The following is a 10186-nucleotide window of genomic DNA, read 5'->3' on the forward strand; positions in this document are numbered from 1 at the left end:
GTGCTGTAATGGCAGCAGGGCCCGGTGCAGTCCCTGTATTCCTATTCCACCGGGCCCCCGCTCACTGTAGTAATCATATCTAACCTGTAGGCTATGTTAAAGTATAGAAATCCTCTGAAATCCAGCATGTAGCACTTACTAAAGTCCCGTAGCAGGCAGGAGGCCGGGCGGTGCAGCGTAACTCACTACGTCACGCGCCTTCGCCTCCCACTTTATGATTGAAGCAGGCGCGCGTGACTTAGTGAGTTACGCTGTGCACCCCGGCCTTTAACATAGCCTACAGGTTAGATATTATTACTACAGTGAGCAAGGCCCGGTGTAATAGAATACAATGACTGCACCGGGCCCCGCTGCCATTAGAGGACTAGACGCCAGCCCCTAGCCCCTCCTCGCTGATACACCACCGACCGCACTGTGCAGCATCGCGGCGGCGGTGTATCAGTGTAAATGGCAGCAATTGCCCCATAAGACGCACTGCCATTTCCCCCCCATTTGTGGAGGAAAAAAAGTGCGTCTTATAGGGCGAAAAATACTGTAACTACTTGCATCCACCGTGTAACAACAATCCTGGAAGATCTAATCTTATGGCTCTATGTTGTGCCGTGCCTCTATTATTCCTACCAAAAGCTTGTGAAAGAATTGCAAGCAGGGCGTTACCAGTTGGGGTTGTGTCCCCGCAGAGTCTTACCCTGGCAGCACTGATGGGACAGTGTAATGCTTTATTCACACCTCAGTATTTTGGTCAGTGATTTCAGTCAGTGATTATGAGCCAAAACCAGGATTGGAGACTGCACCGACATAAGGTAGAAGGGCTCATGCACTCAAATGTATTTTTGGTCCACATCTGATCCGCATTTTTTGCAGATCAGATGTCGAACCATTCATTTTAATGGGGCTGCAAAAGATGCGGACAGCGCGCCGTGTCCTGTCCGCATCCCTTGTTCCGTTCCGCGGCCCTGCAAAAAATGGCTGTGAGTTTGAATCCTGACAGAAGCATTTAAAAAAATAGAGTCTACCTACTGACAATGCTTGGGGCAATCCCCTTCATCTTCATAGCACTGACTTCATATATGGAAATAAAAGAGGGACTCCTAAGCCTTGGAAGGATTCAGAGAACGGACTCCTATGCGAACCAGAACACTGCCAGAGTCCAGAACCACATGCCTGTGGCTATTCAACGGTCTGATGTTCAGCGGTGTACTTTATCACCGTCTACATCACTGTGCAGTGCACCAAGATTCATTGCTAATCCCTTCTGTTATACAAAAATAAAAGCATACAGCAGCCTTTAGCAGAAGTGTATCTAGGCTTTATTACACTCGTCGGGGCAACCCCCCCCCCCCCCCCCCCCCCCCCCCCCCCCCCCCCCCCCCCCCCCCCCCCCCCCCCCCCCCCCCCCCCCCCCCCCCCCCTTCACCTCTGCACACTCTGCACACATGCCACTCAAATATACATAAAGAGGAAAAAGTAAAGAGGAGTGGCATATATATTTTTTTGCACTAAGCCACTCCTCTAACTCCCCCCAATGCAGAACTATACTCACCCAGTCCCACCTAATAAAATCTATCATCGGTTACATGGCGGTTACCAATATACCTCGCAGGTAGGACTTGAAACATCAGGGGCACGAGCCCAAGCCACATGTCTACCCCAACCCCCCTCCAAAACTGAGCTCATCCACTGACAGTCTATATGCACAGGGCCCCATCCACAGTATAACGCTATATCAGGGGTCTGCAACCTTTGGCACTCCAGCTTTTGTGAAACTACAATTCCCAGCATGCCCGAATAGGCCTAAGCCAGCTCCGCTTAAGGACACCTACTGGTGCGGCAGGGGCGGCCGGAACTTCCTCTCCGCCGACCAGCGCTATTACTGCCAGTGCGGGATGCCTTAACCCAGAAGTCCCATGGGAGATCTCTACTCATGCCCAGACGGCCTGGGAATATAAGTCAGCGTGGAAGTATGGGTGGAAACAAGTGATAGATGAACCCCAACCATGAGACCCCAAATTGACCAGACGCACTGGGACTGTGCTCTGGTTCTCTGTTGAAAGAGGAGTGGGATCCTCCAGGACAGCCATTCTGGGTCAAGAAATATTTGTGGTCCACCGCTCTGTAAATCGTCACTACCTACCACAGGCCCGTCACAACCTATGCGCAGGGATCAAGTGGATATACCCCCATGCATTCCATCCTAGGCCCATTTGACTGCCGTGTGACCCTGCTGGCCAAACCTTTAACCCCTGCAGTCACCCAGAGACCTGGCAGGAGGACCCAGGCTCTGCAGGGAAGGTCTGTTGTTTACAAGAAACCCCAGACGGCCAGGATGAGTTCAGAGAACAGCCCCAGCCAGAACCTGAGCCACTCATCCCTGACCTGGCCGCACCACCAACACTACGGGTGGGCCAAATCAATAATTCAGTCCTCACATTCAACCCCAGGGTGCAGCCATATGTGCTACCATGGAAACAGCCCCAGGCACCCTCAAGTTGTCTACCAGAACCCCTTCAGCCGGAGGTTTTAACCGCCTATGCACCAGCTAGGGATCCCGGTTTGCAGCATGTCACAGCTTCTCCATACCAAGGGCACCACTAAAGGGCAGTGGCGTACCACTACTGCTGCAACCCTGAGCTACCAAAGGCAAGAGTGCCCCCTGATGCGCTTCAGTAGCTCAAGCAGCGAGGAGGACATGGACATCCTTCTCTAAAGTGTCATCCTCTTCTAAAAATAAGGAACTATTGGGAGCCACGTCGTGGACTGTTCCTGACAGGTGAGGACCCGTTGGCATTGTTTTTAATGTTTTTCTTTTCCAGGTTGCCCTATTTTGTCCTCGCCCTGATGGTCATGTATTGTAAGGACTCCCTCCATCATCATTTAACCCCTTGCAAGTTGTCATTGTTTTACCCCCTTTCTCAGGCTACTTGATAACCTTGTGGAACTACGGTTCTAAAAATACGCTGCTATTTTATGTGCTTTTACCTAACATTTTATATTTCCCATTGCATTACAATTGATTCTTTTATCATTCCTGTGGATTACGATTGACTTTTGCCCTGTTTCCAGAGGATTCAACATTAAGCACTTTAAGCAAAAAGAATTAAAGCTATATTTGAGCACATTATTGCATAAATAAATTTGCACTATTTTCTAAAAATGTTTACTGCAACGATAAAAGCTTGCACCCAAAGAGAAGACTCAAACGTGTACCTGAGCTCTTTGTGATTCCCATTGCTATATTATTGCACTAATTACCAGTTTACATGTTATGTAACGTTTAAGAATGATATGCCCATTGTGTGTATTCTCTTTTAGGAGCCGCAATGTGACCATGATTGCAGTTGACATTGCACTTAACCAGAAATGTAGCAACTTACTCTAGTATGCCTTATTTTACAGCTCTTGTTCTCTCACCTCTTTAGGCCTCTTTCACACTACCTTTTTTTTTTGTGGGCCTTTTTTTGCGTTCCGTATACGGTCCGTATACGGAACCATTCATTTCAATGGTTCCGCAAAAAAAAAACGGAATGTACTCCATATGCATTCCGTTTCCGTATTTCCGTTTTTTCCGTTCCGTTGATAGATAGAACATGTCCTAATATTGCCCGCAAATCACGTTCCGTGGCTCCATTCAAGTCAATGGGTCCGCAAAAAAACGGAAACACATACGGAAATGCATCCGTATGTCTTCCGTATCCGTTCCCGTTTTGGCGGAACCATCTATTGAAAATGTTATGCCCAGCTCAATTTTTTCTATGTAATTAATGTATACTGTATATGCCATACGGAAAAACGGAATGGAAACACAACGGAAACAATAAAAATGGAACAACGGATCCGTGAAAAATGGACCGCAAAAACACTGAAATAGCCATACGGTAGTGTGAAAGAGGCCTTAAACGGACTGCCTTTCTGGACGCGTATACTAATGGCCTACATCTGGAGTCATATATCCTGGGTATCCATGTAGGACCAAGTGGTAAGTCCCAGGCAGGTCCAGCGCGGGTAACCCCGCTGCTTCGGGAATGGTTAGAAGTCATGGACCCCTCCTTCCTGTTTGTAATATGTTCAGGATTGCTCCCATCCTGAGGTGTTTCTTCCAGGAGTTCCATGGGATTATAATACCCTCCTCCTGTGACATTGCCAGAAGTGCATGGAGACGCTAAATACCTCCCCTTCTGAGCCTTTGCCTAAGGTATGGTACCTCAAGCCTTAGAGCCACATTTTAGCTACCCATAGTCACCATAGTGATCGTGCTATAAGGCATATTTTTCAGACTCTGGTGCAGGGAAGGGAATAGAGGATAAATCCACCCTTTCATTTGCAGGTATTTCATTGCATAATGGCGGGACTACAGAGTAAAGACACCCCCATGCTTTATTTGGTGTTTACAGAGCTCAGAACACTTCAAAGTCAGTCAGTAATGTTTGCTTAGTGCAGTACTTGGTTCACTGGTTATACAGAGAGAGGGAAACTGTTACTTAGGACACCCTACTCATGCGGGCAGGAACCTTGGGATAGCCGTTATATGTTTATCTATGTATGTCTTTATATGTAATACATGCAGCACTTTGTATTTTATTTGGCTACCCCAGAGCTGATTCCTCTCCCTCCTAAGCATAAGCCAAGGGCGGCTTAACTCGAAGTAAGGGGGAATGTAACACCCCAGAGTTGTGTTACTAAACTCTTCTACCCCGCTACAACCTGTTAAGGGCATTAACATTGTCATCTTGTGTAATTTCATGTAATTTCCTCACAATTGTGCATTCTAAGCTTTGTAAATGTATATTGCTGTAATTTTCATGTTCACCAGCAGGTGGCAGCAATGTGTTCAGCAAGGACTTAGCCAGTTTAGTGTTTCTGAACTGGAATAGTTCATTCCAGTTCAGCTCCCCCCTCTGTGAGCAGAGTGGATTAGCCCATATCCTGCCTCATGGGTGGGGAAGGAAGTTAGGTTAGTGTGCCAGCCACCCCGGCTAGGGGAAGGCTGTGCGTGTAGGAGCTCCCAGATATAGGGATCCAAAGCCAGGATCTTGTCTCGGCTGAGACAATTGATCATCATCCCCAGCCTGAGCCCTTCAGCCTCAGCTGGTAGAAGCAAGCAGCCACCTCCAGTATTCCAGGAAGAAGTATACCCTGTAAAGGTAACTGTGAGTACCGTCCAGAGACCAGGAGAAGCCAAATTCCTTCTCAGCAAGTCAGTTCCCAAGACAGCAGATGATAGTTAGTGTAGAAGCCAAATTCCTGCCACATTACAGAGCTATATAACAAAACAATAACAAACACAGGTGCACTCTGCAGTAATACTAAATCCTCAAACTGATTTTAAAATTGAGAGATTAGTCAACATGTCCTACGGTGTAGAACATGTCTAAGCCCGGACACCGCGACAAGGTTTCTCAAGTAGCCCGGGACCCTACACTCTCCTACCTGAGCCGTATGGGCGATACCAGGAGCCAGTGGGCAAATTACAGGAGCATAAGGCCGACTCACAAACAACTCACCAGTTACCTCCAGCATGTGGCCATGCTTGCAAGGATTTGCTCCCCTATATATATGCACAACTGCATGTGGGTTTGAAGCACCTCCTGCTAATGCCGATCTGTCTTCTTAGTTTGTATATATAGATTCCTGGAGGTGTATAAACTCCTATTTAAATGTGCCTGTTTTCCATCTACAGGTCACATTTAGGTGCACCTGTGAGGCCTGGGACATATCAGCAAGTCTTGAGTGGGACTCACAGACTCCTCCCTCCTCCCATTGCAAGCATGGCCACATGCTGGAGGTAACTGGTGAGTTGTTTGTGAGTCGGCCTTATGCTCCTGTAATTTGCCCACTGGCTCCTGGTATCGCCCATACGGCTCAGGTAGGAGAGTGTAGGGTCCCGGGCTACTTGAGAAACCTTGTCGCGGTTGTCCGGCTTAGACATGTTCTACACCGTAGGACATGTTGACTAATCTCTCAATTTTAAAATCAGTTTGAGGATTTAGTATTACTGCAGAGTGCACCTGTGTTTGTTATTGTTTTGTTATATTGTTATATTAATTATTACATCCGCACTTGTTACCTTGTGTAGGATGTCTATTGTGGTACTTGTGGTTCGCCGCGGGCATCCTCCATTGTATGCATTTTGCTGGGGATTGCCATTAGCAACGGGCCACAAGTGCAGGATTTGCTCCCCTATATATATGCACAACTGCATGTGGGTTTGAAGCACCTCCTGCTAATGCCGACCTGTCTTCTTAGTTTGTATATATAGATTCCTGGAGGTTTATAAACTCCTATTTAAATGTGCCTGTTTTCCATCTACAGGTCACATTTAGGTGCACCTGTGAGGCCTGGGACATATCAGCAAGTCTTGAGTGGGACTCACAGACTCCTCCCTCCTCCCATTGCAAGCATGGCCACATGCTGGAGGTAACTGGTGAGTTGTTTGTGAGTAGGCCTTATGCTCCTGTAATTTGCCCACTGGCTCCTGGTATCGCCCATACGGCTCAGGTAGGAGAGTGTAGGGTCCCGGGCTACTTGAGAAACCTTGTCGCGGTGTCCGGGCTTAGACATGTTCTACACCGTAGGACATGTTGACTAATCTCTCAATTTTAAAATCAGTTTGAGGATTTAGTATTACTGCAGAGTGCACCTGTGTTTGTTATTGTTTTGTTATATTGTTATATTAATTATTACATCCGCACTTGTTACCTTGTGTAGGATGTCTATTGTGGTACTTGTGGTTCGCCGCGGGCATCCTCCATTGTATGCATTTTGCTGGGGATGCCATTAGCAACGGGCCACAAGTGCAGGATTTGCTCCCCTATATATATGCACAACTGCATGTGGGTTTGAAGCACCTCCTGCTAATGCCGACCTGTCTTCTTAGTTTGCACATTACAGAGCTACAAGCAGACGTCCCTTTCTGCAAAAGCTCCAGGCACATGATAGAGCAGAAGATAGATTCCTGCCACATATTGGCAATACCTGCTGGGACTTCAGACTAATGCTGTATCTCCCTTGGATGAAAGGTGCATCTAGTAAAGACAAGTTTGAACTTTACCAAAGTCTGGATCTCAATTACTGCTACCCAGTTCCTCAATTACTCCTACTAGCACCACACTCATTTTATTGCAAGTGAGCCAGGATCCAGAAGTCCAGCCGTACCCAGGTAGGAGACACCATTGACACTATACCCACTGCCATTACACCACTCTGGCATTCCTAGCCTGGTACGTGAGTTACTACACCTTAACCACCTCAGCCCCCAGAGCTTAAACACCCTTAATGACCAGGCCACTTTTTACACTTCTGACCTACACTACTTTTACCGTTTATTGCTCGGTCATGCAACTTACCACCCAAATGAATTTTACCTCCTTTTCTTCTCACTAATAGAGCTTTCATTTGGTGGTATTTCATTGCTGCTGACATTTTACTTTTTTTGTTATTAATCGAAATTTAACGATTTTTTTGCAAAAAAATGACAATTTTTCACTTCCAGGTGTAAAATTTTGCAAAAAAAACGACATCCATATATAAATTTTGCTCTAAATTTATTGTTCTACATGTCTTTGATAAAAAAAAAATGTTTGGGTAAAAAAATGTGAATTTCCGCTTTTTGAAGCAGCTCTGACTTTCTGAGCACCTGTCATGTTTCCTGAGGTTCTACAATGCCCAGACAGTACAAATACCCCACAAGTGACCCCATTTTGGAAAGAAGAGACCCCAAGGTATTTCGTGATGGGCATAGTGAGTTCATAGAACTTTTTATTTTTTGTCACAAGTTAGTGGAATATGATGATTTTTTTTTTTTTTCTTACAAAGTCTCATATTCCACTAACTTGTGACAAAAAATAAAAACTTCCATGAACTCACTATGCCCATCAGCGAATACCTTGGGGTGTCTTCTTTCTAAAATGGGGTCACTTGTGGGGTAGTTATACTGCCCTGGCATTCTAGGGGCCCAAAATGTGTGGTAAGTTGTTTGAAATCAAAATCTGTAAAAATTGGCCGGTGAAATCCGAAAGGTGCTCTTTGGAATATGGGCCCCTTTGCCCACCTAGGCTGCAAAATAGTGTCACACATGTGGTATCTCCGTACTCAGGAGAAGTTGGGGAATGTGTTTTGGGGTGTCATTTTACATATACCAATGCTGGGTGAGATAAATATCTTGGTCAAATGCCAACTTTGTATAAAAAAATGGGAAAAGTTGTCTTTTGCCAAGATATTTCTCTCACCCAGCATGGGTATATGTAAAATGACACCCCAAAACACATTCCCCAACTTCTCCTGAATACGGAGATACCACATGTGTGACACTTTTTTGCAGCCTAGGTGGGCAAAAGGGGCCCATATTCCAAAGAGCACCTTTCGCATTTCACCGGCCAATTTTTACAGATTTTGATTTCAAACAACTTACCACACATTTGGGCCCCTAGAATGCCAGGGCAGTATAACTACCCCCACAAGTGACCCCATTTTGGAAAGAAGACACCCCAAGGTATTCCGTGAGGGGCATGGCGAGTTCCTAGAATTTTTTATTTTTTGTCACAAGTTAGCGGAAAATTGATGATTTTTATTTTTTTTCTTACAAAGTCTCATATTCCACTATCTTGTGACAAAAATAAAAACTTCCATGAACTCACTATGCCCATCAGCGAATACCTTGGGGTGTCTTCTTTCCAAAATGGGGTCACTTGTGGGGTAGTTATACTGCCCTGGCATTCTAGGGGCCCAAATGTGTGGTAAGTTGTTTGAAATCAAAATCTGTAAAAATTGGCCGGTGAAATCCGAAAGGTGCTCTTTGGAATATGGGCTCCTTTGCCCACCTAGGCTGCAAAAAAGTGTCACACATGTGGTATCTCTGTACTCAGGAGAAGTTGGGGAATGTGTTTTGGGGTGTCATTTTACATATACCCATGCTGGGTGAGATAAATATCTTGGCCAAATGCCAACTTTGTATAAAAAAAATGGGAAAAGTTGTCTTTTGCCAAGATATTTCTCTCACCCAGCATGGGTATATGTAAAAAGACACCCCAAAACACATTCCCCAACTTCTCCTGAGTACGGAGATACCACATGTGTGACACTTTTTTGCAGCCTAGGTGGGCAAAGGGGCCCATATTCCAAAGAGCACCTTTCGGATTTCACCAGCCATTTTTTACAGATTTTGATTTCAAACCACTTCTCACGCATTCGGGCCCCTAAAATGCCAGGGCAGTATAACTACCCCACAAGTGACCCCATTTTGGAAAGAAGACACCCCAAGGTATTTTGTGATGGGCATAGTGAGTTCATGGAAGTTTTTATTTTTTGTCACAAGTTAGTGGAATATGAGACTTTGTAAGGAAAAAAAAAACATCATTTTCCGCTAACTTGTGACAAAAAATATCAAATTCTAGGAACTCGCCATGCCCCTCACGGAATACCTTGGGGTGTCTTCTTTCCAAAATGGGGTCACTTCTGGGGTAGTTATACTGCCCTGGCATTTTCCAGGGACCCTAATGTGTGGTAAGTAGGTAAATGACCTGTGAAATCCTAAAGGTGCTCTTTGGAATGTGGGCCCCAGCATGGGTATATGTAAAATGACACCCCAAAACACATTGCCCAACTTCTCCTGAGTACGGCGATACCACATGTGTGACACTTTTTTGCAGCCTAGATGCGCAAAGGGGCCCACATTCATTTTATGAGGGCATTTTTAGACATTTGGATCCCAGACTTCTTCTCACGCTTTAGGGCCCCTAGAATGCCAGGGCAGTATAAATACCCCACATGTGACCCCATTTTGGAAAGAAGACACCCCAAGGTATTCAATGAGGGGCATGGCGAGTTCATAGAAAAAAACATTTTTTGGCACAAGTTAGCGGAAATTGATATATTTTTTTTTTTCTCACAAAGTCTCCCTTTCCGCTAACTTGGGACAAAAATTTCAATCTTTCATGGACTCAATATGCCCCTCACGGAATACCTTGGGGTGTCTTCTTTCCGAAATGGGGTCACATGTGGGGTATTTATACTGCCCTGGCATTCTAGGGGCCCTAAAGCGTGAGAAGAAGTCTGGAATATAAATGTCTAAAAAAATTTTACGCATTTGGATTCCGTGAGGGGTATGGTGAGTTCATGTGAGATTTTATTTTTTGACACAAGTTAGTGGAATATGAGACTTTGTAGGGAAAAAAAAAATGTCTGAATGGAG

This window comes from Bufo bufo, chromosome 7 (genome assembly GCF_905171765.1).
Source record: "Bufo bufo chromosome 7, aBufBuf1.1, whole genome shotgun sequence".
In the NCBI taxonomy this organism is placed as follows: domain Eukaryota; kingdom Metazoa; phylum Chordata; class Amphibia; order Anura; family Bufonidae; genus Bufo; species Bufo bufo.